Here is a 26,347-nt window from a genome sequence, read left to right as displayed (position 1 = left end):
CAAACACTGCTAGTATCCAGGGAACATCAAAAGTAAACCTGAAATCTTGGGTTTAGGAAATCACTGCACCATCTTTGGTTGTATTTAGCAAGGCCCTCTGGAGGGCTTTTTGGATATTATCTAATGAATTCTCATAGACATTCAGCCAAGTTTTAATCCCTTGGAGTGCCACCTTCCCGCTAAGAAGAACTTCCTGGAAATAAAGCAGATGACAGGTGTCAGATTAATATAAAAATGTGGCTATAGTTTGGAGAAAGACTTGCTCAACTCGTCTTCTCCCCTCTAATGATGGGAAGAGTTCTGGGAAGATGGTCCATTTGGCGGCTGGAGAAAAGAATCAAATGTGTATTAGGCTAGTGCTACTGGAACTCAGCTTCTTGGTGATTCTCTGGGAGCGGAGAGAATGGAAACAGGATTGCTGAAGGGAGATGGGAAAGGCTGAGGGATGGAGCAGCAAGTTTACATGATGTATAAACTACAGGGGACTCCATGTTTGAAATTATTCCCTCTTCTTCTAATAACTAGCTATTTTCTTATTCAAATTATTTCTCCCTACTGTTCAATAAATAAATGTGAAACAAAATCAAACAAACAAAAATACTCATTTTGTCAGAAAAGGTTCTTTTCTGTTATTCCACAGTTTTCAGGAGGGAGATGCCTCACCTGCTCTGTTAATAGATTTGACCTGTCTTTGCTTGAGAACATCTTTCATTTCCATGGTAGCCTTAAAGAAACAGTAAGACATGGCAACAGGGATTCCCAATCTTTTTGTCAAGAGAAGCCGCTTTTCCTTTTCTCTAGAGCTTTAAGGTCAAGGGATGGAGGTGGGGAGTTTCCAGCAGATGTTTCATTCCTCCCTGGGGAGACTATCAACCCCCAGGCCACTGACTTCTGCTCTATGAGATCAGGCTTTGAGATTTACCAGCAGATTTTCATTGACTGGTTGAGAACTCATGTACAAGGATTCTTCCACCTGACGAGAAATGGTAAAACTCAAAAAAAAAAAAGAAAAAAGCAATCACTTGCTGTTTCACTTCCCCAGAACATGTTCCGAGCACCAGCTAAACTCATATCCCACCAGGTTTAGAGTGAAGTTGACATAGTTTGGCCTCTGGAATTTCTTCGTAGCTTTGCAGCGTCTTTGTATATTTCCCGAACTGAGTTTCAAGTTTCATTCTCTTGTTGCCCTAGGTTGAGTTCCAGGCTTACCATATTGATCGAATGGACCTTCAGCCAGGTTTTCACCCCTTGGAGTGCCATCTTTCATCTAAGGTAAAAACTTCCCTGGAAATAAATCTCTGACTATAGGTGCTCACAATCCCCACTGTTTACTCTTAAACCGTTCGTATTTCTTGAGTTTTCAGGGTAAAAACTGAGATGTTGAGTTGAGAGTACAAACTGTGCTTCTGTTCTGAGTTGGAGGATGTGTAATATGGAGATGGAGAAACTGTTTGAATTGTCCAGGTAGCCATGCTAGGATGATTCCCTAGGAATACCTTATGGAGGAGTGTATGGGCATCAGAATTTAACCCATAGAATTGCAGATTTTAGAGTTAGAAGGAATTTCAGTAGATCGTTTGGTCCAGTCCAAACGTCTTGGGTAGAATGACCTCATTTTACAGATGACACAGAGGCCTGGAGAGACTAAAGCCATATCTGAAGTTATCTGGTTATCTTCTAAGAGTGCCTAGGGCCCTTATCTTCTGCCTCCTACTTTATGCTACTTTACAAATATTTAAAGGAACCTATGATGCCAACATGTAATGACTTATGTACACGTGGTGTTTGCAAGGGAGAGAAAGAGAATGGAATCTTTATGAGATCAGTCCTTCTGATTCCTAGCCTAATTTGACTCCTTTAAGAATCTGGCCCAAACTCAATCAAAGTAATGCCCTGTCACATAGTCAGAGTTTATGGATTAATGGTTTAGATGCCTGACTTTATGGTATAACATGTTTCCTATTCCATCTTTGTTAACTTTATTCCATACTGATCCTCTGTTGAAGTCTCCTCCTATCCTTCTCCTGTTTGCCTCATGACCTGCCACCTCTGCTTGGTTTTTTTTGCTTTTTCTTGGGTCGTTCCCCAATAAAAGAGTGAGTCCTCAAAAGGTCAGATAGGCAACACTATTCCTGGGTCAACCAGTTTCCCAGGTCTTACCTCCTATATGCTGCTTGTAGACGGCCCACATCCAGTCTATAAGAGACATTGGTGAGTGGCGAAGACCTTTTCTGGTGATAGTTATTGTAATTACGAACTCCAGAGCTATATAAAAATTGCTTTCATCATCACTGGAATAAAGATAGAATTTAAGAAGAGTGAGAGAGAGAAGAAAACAGATAGTGGGGGTTAGTTTGTGGAGTTCCCAGTTAGTGTGTGTCTTTGCAGTAACCAAGTAATATCTGGAGTGCTAGATTTAGAGTTGAAATACAGATTCTGCACTTGAACTATGCATTTTGAATTACTGCAGACAGAGGCCAAGAATGCAGTTGATATAAAAATACCCATTCCCACACAGACAAATGTGGGAGAGGGAACCATAGGGAACCTGAGAAGGAATGGCATCAGGACATAGACATTTTTCTTAACCTCAGTAGCTAGCATGCCCCCAATTGCTTTGTAGAAAGAAGCAGAAGCTTGTTTTAGATGATTATTATCATCTAATATTATTGTGAATTTATCTCATTCAATATTGTTGTAAATTTGTACATATATAGTTATACTGTATTCAATATCTATTGCTGTGTAACAAATTAACCCAAGATTTTGTGGCTTAAAACAACCACCATTTATTATCTGACACTCTGAGAGTCAGAAATCCCAGAGTGACTTAGCTGGGTGGTTCTAGCTCAGGGTCTCCTTTGAGGTTATGGTCAAGATATCAGCTAGGGCTGCATCATCTGTAAACTTGGATGGGCCTGGAGGACGTTTCCAAGAAGGCTTGCTCACTGGAGTCGCCAATCTCTCGCTAGTGTTGTCCAGAAATTTTAGTTGTTTGCCATGTGGGCATCTCCATAGCGCTGCCTTGGAATCCTCAAGACAGTAGCTGGCTTCTCCCAGAGTGAGTGGTCCAAGAGACAGAAAGAGAGAGAGGCAGAACACTCAACACAGAAGGTGCAGTCTTTTGGGGGGTCCTTTTTATTTTGGTAAAAAATATATAACATAGGTTTATCATTTTAACCATTTTTAATTATATAATTCAGTGACATTAAGTACATTCAGTTGTTGTGCAGCCATCACCACTGTCCATTTCCAGACCTTTTCATCATCCCAAACAGAAGCCCCGTATACCCATTAAACAATAATTCTTCATCCGCCTAACTCCCAACCTCTGTTCATATCAGTTCTACTTTCTGCTTTATGAATTTGCCTATCCTAGGTACCTTATATAAGTGGAATCATATAATATTTGTCCCTTTGTGTCTGGCTTATTCACTTAGTACAATGTTTTCAAGATTTTTTCATGTTGTAGCATGTATCAGAATTTCATTCCTCTTTATGGCTGAATAATATTCCACTGCATGTATATACACTTCTTGTTTATCCATTCACGTGTGAAGGGACACTTGGGTTGTTTTCACCTTTGCTGCATCTTTTTATAACCTAATATGGAAGTGACACACCATCACTTCTGCTGTAATCTAGTCCCTGGAAGCAAGTCACTATATCGAGCCCACACTCACTATATTCACACTTAACGGAAAGAGAGGAATATCAAAGAATTTGTAGATGTATTCCTAAAAGAATAAAAAATACCTAAGTTAACTTTACTAATTGAACATGATTCTTTTCATGGGGCTTGGTCATTGTTCTTAAGTCTCTTAATTGTTTTGTAAAATTCTGAGCTTAAGAATCTTTCCAAGGACTGTACCCAGAGTAGCCCCAACCAGAGCAAAGCACTGAAAATGGGCAAACCAGAAAATTGTCATGCCTTACACACATTGCCCTAACAAGGTTCATGTTGGTACATGAGATACCAGCAAAATGCAGACCTAATTTCTGTGCTGCTCTTAGGCCTGGGTTTATCAGCAGGAAGAATGAAAGTAGGCCTGCCTCATGTTTCATTTTACTGCATGTGAGCAGGAACCTTTTAAGTGGCAGTAGTGGCCGCAGCATATGTGTTTAGAACACATTCAGAGTTATTCCTGTTGGAGCCTGTCTTTGTATGTGGTTGAAAGAAGGCTTGGTCTCTAATGACAAAAATAACAACAAAGGAATGATCCCCCCCACCCTCCTCCTATTATCCTTTTTATTAATCCTGTAAATGTTCTTATTTCCTTCTTTTAAGACTGGTACCACAAAGCTGAGCTCCTTTCCCTTTTTAATTTATTACACTACTTTCAATTGTCTATTTTGTGATGAATGTAAGGAATTTGGAAGTAGTTTGCAGAGGTGAAGCCAGGGAGGATAAAAAAGCAATTACCTCATGCCAATTACACCAGGAAATAGTGGAGGTGCCATTCCTGCGGCATTTCTGTCCATTTTTCTTCATTACTGTAATGGTGGCCGCTCTCCTCATTAGCCGACACATTTCTCTTCATTACCAGCTGTGGTGATGGGGGTGATGATGAGCGCTATTTACAGCTGGAATTCTGTGACAGGCCCAGCAGATGAATAATAATTATTCAAACAGATATATGGAGGCCAAAAAAGGTGAGTGGTTAAAGTCAGGCTATTGTGTCCCAGAAAGGCAGGGAGATAATTTCTTTTGAAGGGGGTTTGGTTCATATTCCTCAATCAGGGACTCCTGCAGTGCTGGGCTGGAATGGCTTATCTGAGGTACTCAGTGTGTTCTTACAAGAACTGAAGGGAAAACAATGAATCGTTTAAACCATAAAACAAATGTTTATTCCCATTGAACCCTAGCTTCATCTACAGGGAGGAAGCAGGGCTTTCCTTGAGTCTACACTCAAAAGATAACTTATCCCCAAACCTTCCATCCCATCCCTCCACCCATGTGTCCTGCTATCTATCTGTCTATCTGAGGGAATCATGTTATGGCAATACTTATAAAGTGTATTAACTGTCATCTATCGATCTGTGTATGTATGTATGTGTGTATCTGTCTATCTATCTATGTAATCAGCATTCTCCAGAGAAACCCAAAAAGCAGGATGTGTACAAAGAAAGAGGAAAAGAGATATATCTTAGTGAATTGGCTCACGTGATTATGGAAGCTTGGAGAGTTCAAAATCTGATGGGGTGAGCCAGCAGGCTGGGAACTCAGGGAAAAGTTGCAGTTCTAGTTCAAAGGCAGTCTGCTGGCTGCTTGTTCAGGGTACATCAGTCTTTCTTCAATTAAGGCCTTCAACTGATTGGATGAGGACTTCCCACACTGTGGAGCGCAGTCTGCTTTACTTGAAGTCCACTGATTTAAAGGCCAATCTCATACAAAAAACACCTTCACAGAAACATCCAGAATAATGTTTGACCAAATATCTGGGCACCATGAGCCAGCCAAGTTGACACTCAAAAGTAACCATTACTCTATCTATCTATCTATCTATCTATCTATCTATCTATCTATCTATCTATCTGTAAATCTAGACCAACAAGGTACAAAGAATTTCTGCCTCACAAATAAAGGTGCTAAATTGGGTTTTTACCTAATGACAAGTCTTTAAATTGGGCTATTAAGATTCTTTTGGAGGTGAGGTCAGTAGTTGAAGAATCCAGCAGCTCTAGTCAGGAATCGAGCCTTGCTTTCTACCCAGCCTCCTTCCAGACACTTGAATTGAGGAGAATAATTGCTTGAAGGGCAGGAGAGGATCTGTAAGTGAATTTGGAAAAGAGGCAGAGTGTAAATATCTTTGGGAACTGTGGTGAATTGTTTAGTAAAGAACATCTTTCAATTTAATCATCTAATTGTTCCTCTTGCTTTGACTTTCTCCCTAGCAATGACCCTCACAGTTATTCCATGAACCTTGCTCAACTAAAAAAGGTGTTGTTGAAATAGGCTGCAGAAGTTCCAGGCCAGACAAGTAGGAACAAGTCAGCTTCCCAGAGACAGGCTCACAGGCAAGACTCTAGTTAACCCCTGCTGGCCTGGAACATTTGGGAAGGAGGCCTTAGGAAAAGATTTCCACTAGCAGGGCATTGCCATTTGCAAACTCTGATGGTGTGTGCAACCTGTTAAGAATGATAGAGGCAGTATTCCAGCACAGCAGGCTTTCAGTATGAGACAGAGGGATGAAAGGAGTACAATATGAAAACAGCAGGTGAGAATGGATGTATCACACAGGGAAAAGATGTTAGAGGAATACTGAGGTATATTAATTCTCCCCAGGTCCCCTCAAATTCAGTAGCTTCAGTGAAAGCAAAAGTAGGCTCTTGAATTAGGCCCAGGCTCCTAACAAGTGCCACAGCACCATCTGCTTAGTAGCAAAAGGCATAGGAGGTGAGAAAGACAGACCTGCAGGCCAACCAGTGATATTTTCTTCAATAACCTTGATTTCCTTAGGGGCCCTCACAAGCTGTCATGTGTGGACAAGCTCAGGGAATTTGATGTCTCCTAAGTGATGCTTCTACAGAGTTAGGCTACTTCTGCAGGCAAGATGGCATTTGCCCAGTGGCTTGTGGGATAATTTGCACTTTTCTAAGGGCTTGAAACAAGCAACAGAAGCAGCAACTGCTTGGCACTTGGAAAGTCCTTCCTAATGATCTGGATCTGGAGAGGCTTCTCAGTTTACCGTCTATGGGCAAGTTGTCAGACTCTGTTCATGACAAATCGTTCACCATTGAGAAAGGGCATGTACCTTCCCACCTATCTCATTATAATTTAATGAAACAAGGACCAATGAAAAGTAAATAAAGGCATGAATCAACTACATCTCTGAGAGATAGAGCTCAGGGATTTCCTGAAATAACTGGCTCAAGTCTTTTGGACTAGGTATTTTATTTATTTTCCTTAGTGTTTGAGCAACTTGCTATTTCCCTAAACCAATTTCTTGAGCCCCTGAGCAGGGAGCATGTTATGACAGTCTCCCCTATGTAGACCCAACCAGCTTGAGTCCATCATGACTTTGCCCTAACTTGGCATCTGACATACATTTGGAAGGTGTGGGTGCACTAATTTCACCAGGCCTCTCCCCACTGCCCCTGAGTAACCTTCTCCAGTCTCATGGATTCAACTCCCACCTATAGTTGATGACCTCCAATCCATATCCCTCTTCTGAGCCCCATACTCTCTTCTGAGCTTCAGCCTGGACCTCTCAACCTGCATGTAGAATAGACACCTCAAACGACATGTCCAAAACTGAATTCACCCCAAATTTTCTGTTCTGTTTTCTTTCTTGGCTCTGTTAGTGGCACCACACTACACCAGTCACTGGAATTAGTTACCCTTAACTTCTCCATCTCCACCCACCCTCATGCATGCACATTTAATTTATCACCATATTATGCTGATTTCATATTCTGAAAAGTGTTTTTTCCAATGCATCTCTTTCTTTTCATTCCTACCACTATTACTGTAACCCAAGCTCTTAGAGTCATCCTGATTTGCTTGTAAGTAGTCCCTCTGCCTCTTGTCTTAACTCATTTAAGACTACATAGCTGCTGAATAATCTCTAAAATACTTAAAATCTTTAAAATCTCCCCATCTTTACAGAACTAAACTACTTATTCAGACCCTCTTTGACATCCTTCTCCAGTGTTTTCTCCCAATAACTGCCCCTTTCCCTTTCTCCTCTTGTAATACCCTTTTAATTCCCCACATGTGCCCTGCTGCTTCCAGCCCCATGCCTCTGTGGGAGTTATTTCTTCAATCTGGAACACTCATCCCACCCTTCTTCACAGACTAATTATGTCTGACTCATCTTTAATACTCAGCTAAAGCATTATCTCTTCCAGGAAGTCTCTTGTGAACTCCCAGATGGAACAAGGACTGTGCCTCTCTACTATTCCCTATAAGACTGTGGATATCTCTGTTATCAACCCCCATGTCCATCTCTCTCACTGGATTTTTAGAACATTAAAAAAAAAAATCTTTACCCTCAGGGTTCCACAATGGGCACTGAAAATTTTTATTTTGCACTGAATTCCTATGTCTTTGTATTTTTAGACCCTCAACCATGCAATATTACTAATTGTACCAACAAATTTATTTGATTCACTAAGACATCATAATATCAGTTTATTGTGCATGGAACATCCCTATCTAAAAATCTCCAAGGGTTTTGAATATCTCCATTCTTGAAAGCCATACATCTTCTCTGTAACCCGCAACATCTACTTCTCCAATACCACTGACCTCCTTGAGACATGACTGTTGGATCTGTGACGTATGTTTCCAGTGTGACAGACATTGTGGACTTACTCTCCTGGCTGCAGTTTTGGGACATCACAAACTATCATCAGAGCATTACACAAGCCAAAGCAACCTAGCACACTTGTGTGTTTGTGCCTGTGCTTCATTTCTCAAGTGATTCTGATACTTACTCAAATTTAAGAATCATTACCTAAGTCTTTCCATGCAACCTAAAACTCCATTAGGATTTTGAAAACCAGTATATGCTGTCTCAAATTGGCCAAAAAGTTAAGTAAAATTTACCTTTTCCCTGCAAACTCAGATAAACCAGGTCTCTCTCAACCCTTACTGAACCTATGGGACTTTCTTTTTTAAGCTAAGTTCAGAACTTTGTGTTTCTAGTATTTTACATTTTATCTGCTAATTTTGGAAGCTACTTCAAGACTGCTCATTTCATTGCAAATCCATGACCTACCACAGAAGACCTTAGCTAAGCTGTATGTACAAATTTAGTCATGAAATCTTATATCCTTGCAGAGTTTTCATCTAAATTTCCAATAAAGATGGTGAGACCTGAATCAAGAACAAGAGTCTCCCGTTTCCCCCATTGTAATCTATTTCCCCATATGGCAGTCTTTGATCTTTTAAAATCATGAATCAGATCACATCATGCTCCAAATTAAAATGCTCCACTGAATTCCCTTACACTTACTATGGTCTTCAAGACTGCACTGACCTGGCCTTGCAGACTTTATCTGCCTTATTCTTCCAATATGCCAAGCTCATGGCCAGTCCCAGGCCTTCATATATTGCTAGTCCTTTGGTCTAGAATGCTCTTACATCAGATCCCCTCGTGGCTGCTTCCCCTTTAATAGTCAGGTCTTGGGTCAAATGTCAACACCTAAGAAATATTCCTCTTCTCACTCTAGCTAATGTGTATGCTTTATTTTTATTTAACATCTGTAATTATCTTTATTTGTTTAGTTGTTGTTTTGTGAGAGCAGAATGTTGTCTTGTTCATCAGTGTATCCTCAGCACCTAGAAGATGCTCAGTAAACATTTTTTGAATGAATAAAAGGATAATACCTTTTTGCTTATTTACAATGATCTATTAATCAACCTGCTTTGGATATAGTTATTCAATTAGCTACTGATTATGCTTATGTTATGAACAGGCATATCAAGAAAGACTTTACCAAAACTCATTCTTGATACTGACATTTGTGTATAATATAATTGTGGTATTTTCCTGATATCTGTATGTCCATCCAAAAAGGAAATCAGGTTCATTTGACAGAACATTTTCTTAGTGAACCCACATTGGTTCCTTGAGATCATCTTTTAGCTCTCTAATTTAGAATTTGCCAAGAATTTCTATCAGTTACACTGGATTTTACTCTGTTGATCCCCCCCTCCCTCTTACATTCTTTCTGAAAACCATGGGGTTTGTTCATCACCTCTCTCCTTCTACCCCTCTCATACTTTGTGATTTCTAAAAGGTCATTTACAGTGTCCTGCGTTCACATTTATTCGGTCTTTAGTGTGATGGAGATAGCAAAGTATATGACTGAGCAGCAGAATATGGTCTCTAGCGCAGTGCTTCTCAAAATGCAGTGTGTGTAAGAATTACCTGGAGATCTTATTAAAATGCAGATTTTGATTCCATAGGTCTGAGATTCCACATTTCTAACACACATCCAGGTAATAAAAATGCTGCTGATCTGTGAACCGTATGCTGACCAGAAGACTCTAGAGTCAGACTGTCTGGGCTCAAATCCCAGCCCTGCCATGGGCAAGCTGTTTAGCTTCCCCAGGCCTCAGTTTTTCCATCTGAAAAATGGAGAAAACAATAGCATCTACTTTCCAGGTTTTTGTGAGGATTAAGTTAGGGTGTATATATCAAGCGCTTAGAGCAGAACCCTGAATCTGATAATAAACATTTTCCATGATTATCACTACCTTAGAGTGTAATTCATCCAGACTTGAGTTCATATAATTGTGACATGCTTTCTTATTATCTGCTCATCTATCTTGGGCTTTGATTCTCCTGTAAACTGAATTTCTATTTCCCATATTTTCCAGTCTATTGCTTTTTGAGGTAAAGATGAAAACATATAGGAGTGGAGAACTTTAACTTGTTTTTGTCATGCATTAATCATGTACCCTCTACCCCAAGTCAGCTTATCCTTTTCATGTTTTTATTCTTGTTCCAAGTGCACTTTGAAATATTCTATTTAATGTTCTTGGCATTTTGGTAAACTTTAATTCATTCTGACACGGTTCAATGTCAGGAGTCTATTTAACAGTAATAACAGAATCATTTTATATTAGTTATTGAGGATAGCTAAGTGATTTATTCAAATCATTTTGTGGCCTAAATGAACAAGAGCTCCTCACATGCAGGATCTTGCTTCCCAGGTGAGGAGGCCAGATAATAACAGGTAAGCTTTCAATTACCTTTGATGTGGAACAGATAGAACAAGTGTGGAGTTTATTATCAGTTCTCCGAAAACTCACCACACCCTTGTTTAAAGACAATTTAGATAACTGGGATGGTAATGAATGTGATCATTGCTAGGTGCACATTATATCAATTTTTACAAAAGTTGTTGCCAAATTCCAGTTTATTTGGATAAAAACCAACTTAGGGTGTAATGTCACTAACATGCCTTATAAATCATGGCTATGATAAGTATTATAAAAATTAAAGTGATAAATCTGCAGTTCTCACAAAGCAGCAATCATTAGCTTGTATGATACACTGGAAATCATCCACACCTAGGCCAGTGGCTGAGCGCAGGCAGAGTCCACAGCAAACTATGCTGTGTGAACTGTAAATAATAAGAACAACTTGCATTTGCAGTCAATTTAAGAGATTATAAAATCTTCCCGCATATATTATTTTATTTGATCTCCCCAGTGGAATCTTAAATAATTCCTCAGAAGCATTTATTTCTTTCTACCACTTATGGAGTGGTAGTCAATACCTTGGGCTCTTAAATCAGATTACCTGATTGTGTTAATTTAGCTCCTCCAGAAACAGATGCCAAACTGGTATTAAACATGCAAGGATTTTCTTAAGGGAAATGCCTGTATTGGAGAAAACGGGAGAGGGAGCTGGGATAGGCTGGGTGAGCCAACATCAGTGATGCTTGTCTGACCTTAAGTGAAGGAGACAGGGAGGCAGGTTGTGTGGAAGCATCTTAGACTGCTGTGACGTCTAGGAGAGGTGTGGCAAGGATCTTGAGGAGTTCTTAAGGCAAAGTGAGCTGTCAGAGAACCCCATGTCATCCAGGAATGGCCCTACACGGCATGCCTGCAATAGATTTCAGTGTGCTGCAGCTGGGCACCTTGGTCAATACTGCATCTTGTAGCTGGAGATCATAGGTGCCCATGGTTCAAATCGTAGCTCCACCATTAATTCGCTATGTTATTTTGGCAAATTGCTCTGCCTCTCTCAGAGACCCATCTTACTCATTTGTATACTGGTAATAATAGTTATATGTCCTCTGTTGTGTAGCTTAAACCCTCACTGCATCAACTGCTTCCATAAAATAGGGGATCCAAGCCCATCTACTGCTTAGCATGTGATAGGGCTGAAATTCATAGCCATCCTGGGCTAAAGGACTTTCTAATGTCACTAATCAGGAAGGATTTGAAATATTTTACCTTTTGACTTTTGAATAATATTCTCTCTTAAAAAATGTATAAAGAACAAGGAAATAATATACTGGGAACAGAATGAACAAGAGTCTTAGGAACATGTAAAACTAATACCAAAAGATCTAATATCATGTCCTTGGAGTCCTGGAAGGAGAGGAGAAAGAATATGGGGCTGAAGAAGTGCTCAGATACCATGGCTGAAACTTCCAAAGGACATAACCTACAGATTAAAGAAGCTGAGCTAACCACAAACAGGATAAATCCAAAGAAACACAAAAGTGTGCATTAAAGATGCATCATAGTCAAATTACTGAATATTAAAGACAAAGAACAATCTTGAAACCTTACCTACAAGGGGAAAACAACTTGAATAAGAGTGGATTTTGTAGAAGGAAGTAGTACAGCATTTTTCAAGTGCTGAAATTAAAGAACTGCCCCTGCAGAATCCCATATCCAGTGAAAATATCTTTTAGAAATGAAAGGGAAATCAAGAAATTCTCAGATGAAGAAAAACTAAGAGAATTTATCACCAGCAGAACTTCCTTAAAAAAAAATGGCTAGAGAAAATTCACTAAATGGAAAGGAAATGATAAAAGATGGACCCTGGAATGTTGGGAAGGAAGAAAGAACATGATTAGCAATAATAAGATTAAATACAATAGACTTCTTTTAGTTTTCTAAATTATGTTTGATGGTTGGAGCAAAAATTATAACAATGTCTCATATGGTTCTAAATGTATATTGAGGAAATATTTAAGCTAATTACATTTTAAACAGGTAATAAAGGGCATATAGCTCAGAAAGGAAGAAATAAAACTTCCTAGATCTAATAGGTAGTTTCTCAAGGTGCAGGATTCAAAAAGCATACCAAAAAAAAAAAAATTCTATTTCTACATACTAGTAATGAACACATAAACACCAGACTAAAAATACAGTACTATATACAATTAATCAAAAAATGATGTACTTAGGTGTAAACCTAATAGAATGTACATAAGATTTATATGCTAAATACTACAAAATGGTGACAAAAGAAATCAAAGAAGACCTATTTAAATGGAGAGGCATACCATATTCATGTATTAAAAGATTCAACCTAGGAAAGATAAAATCCCAGCAAGAGTTCTATAGATATAGCTGGTCAGGGAACTAAGATCCCACAAGCCGCATGGTGTGGCCAAAAAAAAAAAAAGAATAAAGTAGGAGTAATCATGTACTTGATTAGAAGACGTATCATAAACTTCAATAATCAGAATATATGGTACTGACAGAGGGAGTGACACATACATCAGTGGGACAGAATAGAGAAGGAACCCAGAAATAAATCCACGAAAATATGCCCAACTAATTTTTGAGAAAGGTGCAAAAGCAATTTAATGAAGGAAAGATAGCATTTTCAACAAATAGAGCTGGAGCAACTGGCCATCCATAGACAAAAACTGAACCTCAACCTGTCTTACATCTTATACAAAAATTGACTCTAAATGGATGATAGACTTAAATGTAAAAAATAAAACTTAAAAACTTTTAGAAAAGCAATGAGAGATTCTTCAGGATCTAGAGCTAGGCAAAGAATTCTTAGATTTGACATCAAAGGCAAAATCCATAAAAGAAAATCCATGAAAATTGATTATGTAAACTTAATTAGACTTAATCAAAATCATACTTTTTGCACTGTGAAAAATCCTATTAAGAGGATGAAAAGACAGGATACAGACAGGCAGAAAATATTTGCAAACCACCCATCTAAAGGACAAGTATCTAGAATATATAAAGAACTTTCAAAACTCAATAGTAAAAAAAACAATAATCCAGTTAGAAAATGAGCAAACGACAAGACTTTTCACAGAGAGAGTATACAGAAAGCAATTAAGCACATGAAAAGATGTTCAACATCATTAGCCTTTAAATGAAATTAAAACCTCAGTGAGATAGTACCACACACTTACCTACTTATATGTCACATGTAACCTATTAGCTTAAAATTGAAACCAAAGTATGGAAAATTTATAAAATATACAGCATACTCTAACAGACAAATGCATGAGGCACCCCTGCACTTTATACTATTTGCCAGATACTCTTATAACCCTTTGCAACAGTAATTTAGAAAGCATATAATCAATATTTTCTAGTTAAATGATTAAATTATTGGATTATTGAATAGTTGAATGAATAAATGAATGTATGAATAGATGGATGGTGCTGACTGAATGCTTGTGTCCCCCCAAAATTCATATGTTGAAACTTAATCCCCAGTGTGATGGTATTTGGAGGTAAGTGTTTGGGAGACACTTAGGTCATAAGGGTAGCGTCCTCATAACTGGTATTAGTGCTCTTATAAAAGAGACCCCAGACAGCTCCCTTGACCCTTCCACCATGTGAAGACACACATCAAGAGAATGGCCATCTATGAACCAGAAAACAGGCCCTCACCAGACATGGAATCTGTCAACACCTTGATCTTGGACTTCCCAGCCTCCAGAGCTCTAAGAAATAAATGTCTGTTGTTTAAGCCACCCGGTCTATTGTATTTTATTATATATTCTATTATAGAGGCCCAATGGACTAAGATAGATGGACGGATAGATGGATGTGTGGGTAGATGGATGGATGGATGTTTGGAATCAGTGAATTGTGGATCAATGTAAAACATGTTAAAACATTTACAAGCATGAGGTTAAAGAGCTTGTTTTAACTGAATTCTGGTCACAATACCAATTTAAAGGCACAGGGCCAGGGCAGAAAGATACAGGAAGTTCAAAAAAAATCAGAAAAATTTGTCACACCTTGTAAATAGTAAATAAGAACTCCTTAAGTTATAGACATCTTTGGGGAAAAGTGCATAACTTCTTGGGATAAGTACATAATACAGATGTTTTGTTTAGAACTTTTCCTGTTAACTGCTGCGTAATCTGGCCATTTGCAGGACTGTGTATCTTTGATCTCTCAGACTTTTGGCTGAGCACACCTTGGAAGTTAGCTATTTGTTTTCAGCATGGCAGGAAATGCAATGGCAAGCTTCCTGACAAGGAAGGCCTGTAATGGAGCCACATGTGTGCTGGCACAACCATTTGCCTGCGTTTGACCCTTGACAGGACTTGACCTCCACCTTCTGAGCATTCTGTTTCCTAGATTTGGGTCAGAGGTCACCACACTTGACCTCTGGTGTCAGTGTGATTTCTGACACTCCCAACTCCCGACTTGGTTTTCATTGTTCTGCATAATCTAAAGTTCCCTAGGATCCAGAAAAGCTCTTCCACTAGTTCCCACCAGCTGTTGCCACCTTTGTTCTCTCCCTACCCTGGTCCTGGCTGACTGAAATCTACAGCCCCTAATCATGGCGTGGTCCCTCCAAGTTGCCTTGTGTGCTGACTTTGATTGAATGCTGATAATTATTATTAGGAGTGCCCATTTTCTGAAATGCTAACCATGCTACTACATTTAGCATCTCATTTAGCATTCAAGAATCCCATGAGAAAAATATCACTTATCCCTGTCTTTGGAGATCAGGAAACTGAGGCTCAGCAAAATTGAATGTAACTGGTCTAAGTTCATACTGCCAGAAAGTGTCAGATTTAGGACCTGTCATTTTTTACTCTGAATGCATTTCCCATGCTTTCTATTTATTAAAGGTTCTCCGTTCAGCGTCCCATTGTTGTTCTGGGTACTGAATATATGCACTGCGAAAAAGCTTTGTTTTAGTTTTAAAAGATGTTCTATTTTTCAGTGCACCGGGCAACTCTCATGTGGATTTTAAGTCCTTTCAATCCTACCTCTTATCTAACCACAGATGCAATAACTATTTCTATGAAGGCTTTGACCAGCTTTAGCAGGTGCAAGCTGGCAGTACCTCATCTCAACTCTCTGACACTTAGCTTAGGATATTTGTGGGAAACCATGCCACTCATGCTTGCATAATCCAAAAGTACCTGGGAGCTAATGCCCGTGAGTTCACCGTTGACCAATATGGGGTGGGAGCCAATGAACCACTTCCCCCTTACATCACCCATGGCCTTACATTTTCCAGATGCCTCTGCTAAACCTGCTCCAAAGATCCTATAGCAACAAGCACCAGTTAACCATAGCAATGGTCAACTGGGAAAGACATTTTTATGCAAATCATAGTTTTACATTTTACATGTCTGCATGATTGTGCACAAGGAATAATCCAGTTTATTTGACTTAATCAGTTGATTTAGCTTCAACAACAGTTTTATAACAATGTGGGCAGATACCCATATGGAAGGTATTACCAACATATTTGTGTGAACTGATTTCTTTCGCATTCATAAGGGAACTTTAATTAACTGCTAAGTACGATGACTCAAGTTGGTTCAGAAGTTTCCTGGCTGGCTGTTCATGGTTCTTATGTAAATGGTAACTAAACCTTTCCTTGGTGATAAAAATCCACACCAACAAATGAATAGGTATTCTTTCACATTCCTGAACTTCACTTCCACCCCCCAGTAATGTCTGTAATGTCTTCCACCATCCTTGACAAGATGTGTAATGTCTGTACCTGAATGGTTTAAGCCCCTATGCCCTCTATAAGAACATACTCCCTGGCCATTTTAGCTCATTTGATCACTAGTTCTGCAGCTGACTGATTGAGATGAGGAGGGAGGTGAACCAGGGATGCACACTTTGGAAAAGCTTCCTGACGATTCTGATATTCACCCACTGCTTCCCTTCCCACTACCCTCTGCCCCTCCATACCATACATGATCTCACACCTGTGCTGCAGGGCAAGCCCAGATGCAAACAATGTGATGGTACAATAAAATCATTTCTGTAGAACACTGCCTTTAGAATCTCCATGGATCAAATGTAAAACCAGATGAAGTTTTACTGGTGGGGAGAAAACTGGAAATTGAATGCCTTTCTTTCACCACACACACACACACACACACACACACACCCTTAAGAGGCCCAGAGTTAAACTGCTTTTTATGAAATCTCCTTAGCAAGTAAATTTGTGTAAAAGCAGATAAGCTTAGAAATTCTCAGAGAATCAGATATTCCAGGTAATCATGATCTGGGGGTCTGGGGAATTGACAGTTGTGGTTTATTCTGAATGTCAAGCCATAAAAATATAGAAATAGAGATTATATATAGATTATACACCACAGCTGCTACTCTGTTTTAGTTTTCGTTTGCACTAAAAAGCAGTCCTCTAAGCTGTAGAAATTAACTAGCATGGTCAGCACAGAGCTGCATTATTAGACCAAACAGCAAGATTAGTCATATCAAAGTAGTATTTGAAAGAAAAAATTCCATTAGCTGCTTTACTGTCTTTTATTTATTTATTTATTTATTTATTTTTGGCTGCTTTGGGTCTTCATTGCTGTGCGCGGGCTCCCCCAAGTTGCGGCGAGCAGGGGCCACTCTTTCATTGTGGTGCGCAGACTTCTCATTGCGGTGGCCTCTCCCGTTGCAGAGCATGGGCTGTAGGCACACGAGCTTCAGTAGTTGTGGCACACGGGCTCAGTAGTTGTGGCTCACGGGCTCTAGAACGCAGGCTCAGTAGTTGTGGTGCACGGGCCCAGCTGCTCTGCGGCATGTGGGATCTTCCCGGACCGGGGCTTGAACCCGTGTCCCCTGCATTGGCAGGCGGACTCCTAACCACTGCACCACCAGGGAAGCCCTCTACTGTCTTTTTTGTCTGATACAAAAGCTAGCATCAGTGCTCATGTGGGAGTTAAGTCAGTGAACATCGAGCTTCCAGAAAGACCTTCTGAATTATCCAGCGTAAAAAAGAAATTATAAAAATGAAAACACACACACACACGCACGCACGCATGCATGTGCACACACATACAGGGATAGCAAGATGATTCCATGATAGCTGAATGTAGTTTTTTAATTGTAAATGAAAGCATTTATTAAATTGTTAAATATCAGCCTCCATGTGACACTTCTCAAGATGATACAGATTTCTTCCTCTTATACTTTATTCCAACCTCTACTATAGCCTTAATGACATTTCACTAAAGTGTGTTACATATCACCTTTCTTCCCAAACACATTATAAGGGTGTAGAGGACAGGGGCCTGCCCAGTCAGCCCTAGCATGTGTGTGGCACAGGGTAGTCAACAAGTACATGTTTTGGGGAGTGAATTAGTGAGTGATTAAAAATTATTTGGTAGTTGAATCTATCCTAGTGGTATCCAAGCTTTCTTTTTGATCTGAGGACACACCTTGGCTTATCACTGAGAAGGTTCATTTTCTGAATATATCATGGTTCTCCTTGTAGGTCATATGTAAACTGTTAGCTTAATATAGAAAACGAACTATGGAAAATTATGTGAAATACGCAGCATACACCATAAAAGACAAGTGCGTGGACCATCTCTGAGCCCTGTATTGAGTGTATATTATTTACCAGATACTTTTATGCATATTCTCTAATTTTATCCTTACAGCTCTTTGAGGTGGTCATGTCCTCCATTTCCAGATCAGGAAATGGAGATTCAGAAACTCAAAGTAATTTACCCAGAGAGACAAAGCCAGGCACACAATCCAGGCTTTCAGAATCTATGCTCAGAAATTCAGCTGCTTTCTTCCTTTAAGAGTATTTGTTTAGACGTATGTTCCAAGGGGGAAAATATCCCAACTAACTGCTTGGCATTGCATCAGTTCAACACGAAACAACCTGTTGGTGAGCTGAATTATTCACTCTTCACTTGATTATTTTGTCATCTTGTACACACAAGCATACTCTGGTTAAGAATGAAAAATGTCTTTCATAAGACTGTTCAGCTCTGCCCCTGGCATGTTCTGTTCAGTAGGATGTTTTTGTTATTTTTCTTTTAAATCCTCAGCCTTCTTATTCCAAATGCAAAACAACTCAAGTTCCTTTGTGTTTTCATTCTGTAATTTATTCTTGGAGTTATTCCTCATGTTTTATTTAAAGTTTTTTAGGTTTTGCTTTTAAAATGCGTGTGTGATGCATGTATAAGTTTTAATGCGGGGGGGAGTCGATATTTTCCACCTGAAAAACATACCTTTAATTTTATAGACATCAATAGACAACTATGATTCGCTATATAGAAATTCACCTTATAGGCAACTTTTTAAAAAACATACTATTCTGCAAAATGCAATACCTGTTCAGACCGAGAAAAGAAAAGGAGAAAAGATATAAAAATTCCTTTTGTAGGAATTTTTCTTTGAATTTCCATGAATTCTTTGATCAGTCATCTCTTTTCTCATTGTGATTTTCCCCCCATCACTACATTTCTAAGAGTCCAAATGGAGAATTATAATTATGGAAGGTGATGGAATGAGTTGAGCTCCACAGATGCTGAGGCAGCCGGTTTACTATTAGATTTCAAAGGCAACATTCCCAAACTGATGCCTAAGGAAATTTGTTTTTATTTGGATAACAGAGAACTTGAGATGAATAAAATGATAGCTTTACAAGTGCTATTCAGCACTACTATGTAAATAAGTACCTTACACAGCCAGACTTAGCGATAAAGGAACATGTCAACTGACATTCAAATCTCATCACTGCATTGATGTAATCATCCTAGTTATGGGGCGAAATAATTTATATAAATGTGTATAGAGGTACAGAAAAATCACCAAATACAAATTTTCAACAATTTATCATCCAACAACATAATCCTCAACAATAAATGCTAGCGATATTTGATTCTTCTTGTTTCAGCCGTTTCCTTTATTTGAGCAACTAGAGATTTCTAATGACCTCCTCATCACATCAGACTGTGGTGGGACTGACCTCATTCAGCACAACCAATTGTTCATAATTGGGTTTTGTGAACTGTGCTGAGTATTAGGTGCTTTCCATTGAAACTGCCTTCTATGTGATTCCCCACGAGTCCCATCCATTTCAGCTTTTCATTTCTTGCAGTAATGTGGTCACGCTCAGAGCTTCAGAATCTTTACAATGTGATGAGGGATATGGGTGGGGTCCTGTCTGCTCTGAGATGCAGGGGTTACAATGGCCTCCCTAGCTAAGGATTAGTGTTTGTACATTTAAACCAATCAAAGAGTTCAGTTACTATTTAAAGTAGTTGATTCCACTTACTGGTACCCACACTGATTCCACTCTGTGATCAAATTCTTACCCATTCACTGTGAAATGAGGAAAAATAAGATTAAGGTAGGGAGTTTTAATAACTCTAAGCTATTTTAATTCTGAAATTCCACTTCTTGGAGTCATTCATGTGAAATGGTGGAGGTTATAGATGGTAATAATGCTGGTTTAAAAATCCCTACTTGGATAAACTAAGAATTGACAACTATATGTCAGCTCCACAACTATTTAGACTTTGCTGGTCTATAAAATCCAAAATTTACTATCAAAAAGTTTATTCAAAAACGTATTGAGAAAATTAGTTATTCTTTGAATAAAAGATGAAAGATAACAAAGTTTCATAGATATTTTGCAGTTAAATCCCAGATTGGGTAAATACCTAATTGTAAAAGGCAGAACAATAAAAGCCACTGGAAAAACTAAATAGTGAAATATTATCATCAGACCAAGGAAAACTTCTAAACAAGACAGGAAACCCAGAAGGCATAATGGAAAAAAAATTATAAAAGTACAGATTTGACCTTAAGGATGTTAGTTCTCAGAAAGTTTATTATCCGGGTCCCTTCAGTTTCAGCAGAAGTCAAAGTTGTCATGATACAAAAATGCCCCCTAATAAATATTAATGCCCCCACTCCTTCCCTGATTAGTACTAATACCTACTTCTGTCCACTATGTCAAACTAATTATTGTCTGATGTTGCAGAGAATGAATAAACAATTCAAATTCTAAACAAATTGATTGCTAAGTGAAGTTACAAATCTTATAAATGTTTCAGAATTTTGTGAAATGATTACAGTGATGTTGGAGAATTGCTTGAATCATAAGCAAAGTTGCTGACAAATGAGGATCCAGAAGAGTTGGACCAATTAACAACTACTATAGAGGTCCTTAGGCAAAAGAATAAAACTCTCTAATATTTTTACAAAATACATCCTGTTTATGATCATAGTGGGAAAACACTTATGCTGTGGAGGACTTTTTAAAGTGCTAGAATACAATCTGACTTACACCTTACCCACTATCAAAATAAACTAATTTTCTTCGAATGTTCTAAAATCAGCTAATTTTTAGACTTAGACTTAATATCAGATAAAAATCACCTTAATTCCTTATTATTTTATTTTAAAGATAAAGACTAAATCAACTTTAAAATGTATTTACCATGACATTTTGGTCTATTTTTATTTTATTTATTTATTTTAAAATTTGTTTATTTTTGGCTGCATTGGGTCTTTGTTGCTGCGTGAGGGCTTTCTCTAGTTGCGGCAAGCAGGGGCTACTCTTCATTGTTGTGTGCAGGCTTCTTGTTGCAGTGGCTTCTCTTGTTGTGGAGCACAGGCTCTAGGTGCGCGGGCTTCATAGTTGTAGCACACGGGCTCAGTAGTTGTGGCTTGCAGGCTCCAGAGCACAGGCTCAGTAGTTGTGCTGCGCAGGCTTAGCTGCTCCGCAGCACGTGGTATCTTCCCAGACCAGGGATCAAACTCGTGTCCCCTGCATTGGCAGACGGATTCTTAACCACTGTGCCACCAAGGAAGTCCCCATTTTAGTCTATTTTTAAAGTGGAGTCACTTAATTTAGACTTATTCTTGTATCAGATTTCCTTGGTGACCACCTATTCATAAATGTACATGCTTATATATATGGAGGAAGACAAGCAAAGCCTGGGAAAAAGTATTTGCAGCACCCCCTACTGATAAAAGGTTATTATCTTCAATATAAAAAGAGCATCTACAAATTAATATGTAAAAGGTAAATACCTCATATAAAATACTAATGAAGAGTGTGAATTCAGAGACCAAATTATAAATTCAGAAGAAGAAATATAAAACTATGAAGAGATACCTAACTTCACTAGTATTCAAGGAACAGTCAATAAACTAAAGCAGTGAGCTAACAGTTTCACCCATCAAATTGACAAAAATTACAGACACACACACATTCATTCCATTTTGGCAAGAGTGTGAAGAAATGGACGCTCTCATTGGAGTGTGAAAATTAGATTCCTTTTTGTTGACTAATTTGTAATCTATACTAAAATCTAAAATAAGTATACTCCTTGACCTAGCAATTCCACATCTAGAACCAATTTTGTACAATATTAGGAAGAATACATAAAAATATGTATACAGGATATTCATTGTAGCATTATTTGTAGTGACAAATAAAAGAGCTTATTAGAAAATTTCAGTAAATGTGGTGCATTCATACAATGGAATATCAAAGATCATTAAGTAAATGAAATGTCATTTTTTTTAATGTCCAAAGTATAGTATTATGTGAAAAAAATCCAGCAGCAGACAAATTTGTTCAGCATTCCTGTGAATATATAGGTTTGGTACACATGCACACACATGTACACACACACACGTTAAAAATCAGGTGTGGTATTCACCACATTTTTAACAGTGATTATCTTTGGGAGGTAGGCTTGGTAGGGAAGAGAGTGAGTCTCATTTCTTGCTTTATATTTATTTTTTAATGGCGGAATAACAGGTGAGTATATTTTGTGTGTGTGTTTTTCAATATTTTTAAATATAAATATATAAATAAATAATACCAGTGGCTGAAAAAAGGCCTAGGACCTTATTTGAGGCTGCAGATGGTATCCAAGGTGACTTCCATGGCTGAGAATACACTTACAGCCAAGATTCATATGCATGCCCTCCTGAGCACACGCTGTTTCTCATCATCTAGTTCCATTCTCTTCACCTGGGGTCCAGGGATTCACGAAGATCTGTGTGTAAAAGTAAGGGGGTCTGTGAACTTGAAAGGGAAAAAAATTACATCTGTGTTTTTACTAACCTCTAATTGAAATTTAGCCATTTCTAAAATTAAGGGCTAAAATTAACAAATCCCAGAATTGTTATCAGTACCTGCAACTTTGTCAATAGAAATCATAGCTGTTTTCATATCTCACTGCAATTGTTAGAGGCATCTCAAAACATAACTTTTGAACTTCTCTATCCTCAAAATAAATCATTTCAGACCTTCCATTAGATCTTGTTCTTTAACACAGTGAAAAAGAAGCACATCTATTACTATATCACAAATACGAAGTTTTTAAAAACTATTTTGATAACTATATATCAGCATAATTGGTTTCCTTTGTAATCCTTGTGTGTGTGTGTGTGTGTGTGTGTGTGTGTGTGTGTGTGTGTACACGCGTGCATGCGCATTTAAACATTATTTGGAAAAGGAGTCCATAGGATTCATCAGACACCTCCCTCCCCTGCCCCAGGGGCCATGGCACAAACATAAAAGCATAAAATAAGAATCCCTTTAAGTATATTGGACTTTTGGAGAAAGACATTGGAATGTAGTAAACATCTAGCAGTGATGCTAGATTGTAATTTAGAAGTTTGCGGCTTACTCTTTACATCCTGCCCGAGGATAGCCTTGAAGTCTTTTGAAAGCTTCTACTCTGTGCCAGGCACTTTTCCAAGTTCTGAGATGATGATGTTCAATGAACAGGCAATGAGCAGTTCAATAAGCTCACATAGAGCTTACATCCAGAGAGATGAGGCGGGCAGAAGGCAGATAGAAAATAAACAGGAGATCAAATAAATAATTACAGATAGGAGTAAATTCTATGAAGAAAATAAAAGACGATGGACAGGCATTTAGATTCTTTTGTAAGTGCATCAGGAAGCTATTGTATGTTTTAAGCCGGGTGGAAAATTGATTATAGGAGGACAAAAGATAGTGGTGGTTTGGAATATGGAGATGGAGACATGGTAATGGAGAAAACTGGAAGGAAATGAGTTATGTTTGGTTGCTGACCAATAGTTTCCTCACTCCGCTTAAGGAATAGAACATCCATTCTGGAGATTATAAAACCAGTTCTCTCAAATCACTAGTATATTCTGTAGATTAGACTACATTTTACCTGAACAATCATATTAAAATATGAATTCAGACTGGTCATTGGACATGATATAGAGAGGCAATAGGATAACTGGGTATAAGCTTAGGCTGATGGAATTCCTACAGAAGATTGAGCCACATCTTCCCTGTAGATACAAGGAAAACAAATCAGATTCTGTGAGAAAAATATGTTGACAAAGCATGCCATTCCAAACCACCAGAAAAAATTAGGAATCGTATCATATTCAAAAGATTAAGGACAAAATGTCTCGGGATAGAGCAGTATTTTCAACAAAGGCATGCATGACCACACTTGCAAGATGGAAGCCTGCTAACCAGTTCCTAGCAACACTGGGGATCTTTCATAACAAGGAGCCTCTCAGCTCAATGACACACAGCCTTCATCAGCAACAGCTGTGTGATCATTGTTAAGGCCTGGCAGCCTCAACACGTTGGCAAAGCGCCTTGTGCAACGATATCTCCAGAATTATCTATCAGGGATATGATACAACGCAATTATGTTGCTGCTTTTGATGTTGTTGCTGTTGCCATTCCTATAGCTGTCCAATTCAGCATCCACTAGGCACATTAGTTATTGAGCTCTTGAAATGTGGCAAGAGCAAATGAGGAACTAAATTCTAAATTTTATTTATTTAAACTGTATTTTAAATTTTTAATTTTATTTAAGTTTATGTAAATATACATTTAAATAGCCAGTGTGGTTAGTGGCTACCATATTGGACAGCACAGGTCTAAGACCAAGTTCACATGGCTAGCAAATACCAGAAGTAGGGATTCAATCCTGCGATTATCTGGTTCCAAAGTCATGCTTTAAAAATTAGTAGTAGGGCTTCCCTGGTGGTGCAGTGGTGGAGAGTCCACCTGCCGATGCAGGGGACACGGGTTCGTGCCCCAGTCCGGGAAGATCCTGCATGCCGTGGAGCGGCTGGGCCCGTGAGCCATGGCTGCTGAGCCTGCGCGTCCAGAGCCTGTGCTCCACAGCGGGAGAGGCCACAACAGTGAGAGGCCCGCATACCAAAAAAAAAAAAAAATTAGTAGTAGGTGGGCACTCTAAAGGATGCTATCATGTTTGCACCATTAGAGCATTTCAGTTAGTGCTCACAGCTACTTTCTTCTCTGTGAGCCTAAATTCTGGTGCCTTTAGCAATCTGTCCCTGAATATTCTGTATTCATAGGCAGTGCCATCTACTATGGACACATGGGTATTAGAACTCCTTGGTTATGTCCATCAAGCTAACCAAATGTGGAGGTAGGAAGTAAAACTAAAAGAGAAACTAGTGGTGCTAGGTATTTTCTGTTTGTCCCCCTGTTCCACTCCCTACTGTTTTCCACTCTGCTCTGGTCCAGAGGCCTGATAGTCTATGGTCAGCTTAACAGGGCTTCCTTGTCCCATGGCTTCTGGTTGGGCCCAGCCAATGGCAGCCTCTAGTCAGAACTTGAAGGGTAGGAAGAGAACGAGGTCCAGGTCTTTATTCCTCCCAGCTCTCTCCGCTAGGCTGTTGTTCAGCAGTGACTACATAATTCTACTTGAGAACACAGCTCCTAGTGAGTGGTTCTCTCCTCAGCTGCAGGTCTCACTAGGTTCCAGTAGTCATTCCTACCATTTCCCCTTCAGCTAAAACTGGTAACAGCTTCCCACTGTTGCCAGCCCTCTGGTGCTTCACTGAATCTTGTTGGTTTTCCTTAACCCTGTCTGCAGTTTTGGGAACAATTCCTTTACTAAACTCCTTTCTGCAACCCCTTTTGACTGTCATTCATTTCTTTTTTTTTTTTAATTCATTTATTTTATTTATTTATTTTTGGCTGCATTGGGTCTTCATTGCTGTGCACGGGCTTCCTCTAGTTGCGGCGAGTGGGGGCTATTCTTCGTTGCAGTGAGGGCTTCTCATTGCAGTGGCTTCTTTTGTTGTGGAGCACAGGCTTGTGGTGCACAGGCTCAGTAGTTGTGGTGCACGGGCTTAGTTGCCCCATGGCATGTGGGGTCTTCCCGGACCAGGGCTCGAACCCGTGTCCCCTGCATTGGTAGGCGGGTTCTCATCCACTGCGCCACCAGGGAAGTCCAGCCATTCATTTCTTTGAATATCTTATCTCTTGCTGGAGACTCAGATACTTAGACTATTTGATGAATTTAAAGAATAAGAATTATTAGCTCACTAATAAACTAACAATAAAGAAATAATGTGGGCTTCCCTGGTGGCGCAGTGGTTGGGAGTCTGCCTGCCGATGCAGGGGACACGGGTTCGTGCCCCGGTCTGGGAGGACCCCACATGCCGCAGAGCGGCTGGGCCCGTGAGCCATGGCCGCTGAGCCTGTGCGTCCGGAGCCTGTGCTCCGCAGCAGGAGAGGCCACAACAGTGAGAGGCCCGTGTAACACACACACACACACACAAAAAGAAAGAAATAATGTGGTATTTCATAAATGGTTATACATATACTTAGTCACAAAAAAGTGCAGCACATTACAGATTATATATATATATATATAT

The 26,347-nt window shown here is 39.1% G+C and overlaps 1 long non-coding RNA gene across 1 annotated transcript in view; it reads left to right on the top strand.

The window, feature by feature from the left end:
* Window positions 1-26,347, top strand: part of LOC132433275 (uncharacterized) — a 350,642-nt gene that overhangs the window by 268,979 nt on the left and 55,316 nt on the right. The window contains exon 4 of the long non-coding RNA XR_009521105.1: window positions 1,192-1,272. This is a non-coding gene — a long non-coding RNA (uncharacterized lncRNA). The remainder of the gene's footprint in view (window positions 1-1,191; window positions 1,273-26,347) is intronic.

The sequence above is a fragment of the Delphinus delphis genome, chromosome 11, assembly GCF_949987515.2.
Source record: "Delphinus delphis chromosome 11, mDelDel1.2, whole genome shotgun sequence".
Classification (NCBI taxonomy): domain Eukaryota; kingdom Metazoa; phylum Chordata; class Mammalia; order Artiodactyla; family Delphinidae; genus Delphinus; species Delphinus delphis.
The sequence above is the reverse complement of the archived record's forward strand: the minus strand, read 5'-3'. Positions and strand labels throughout refer to the sequence as shown.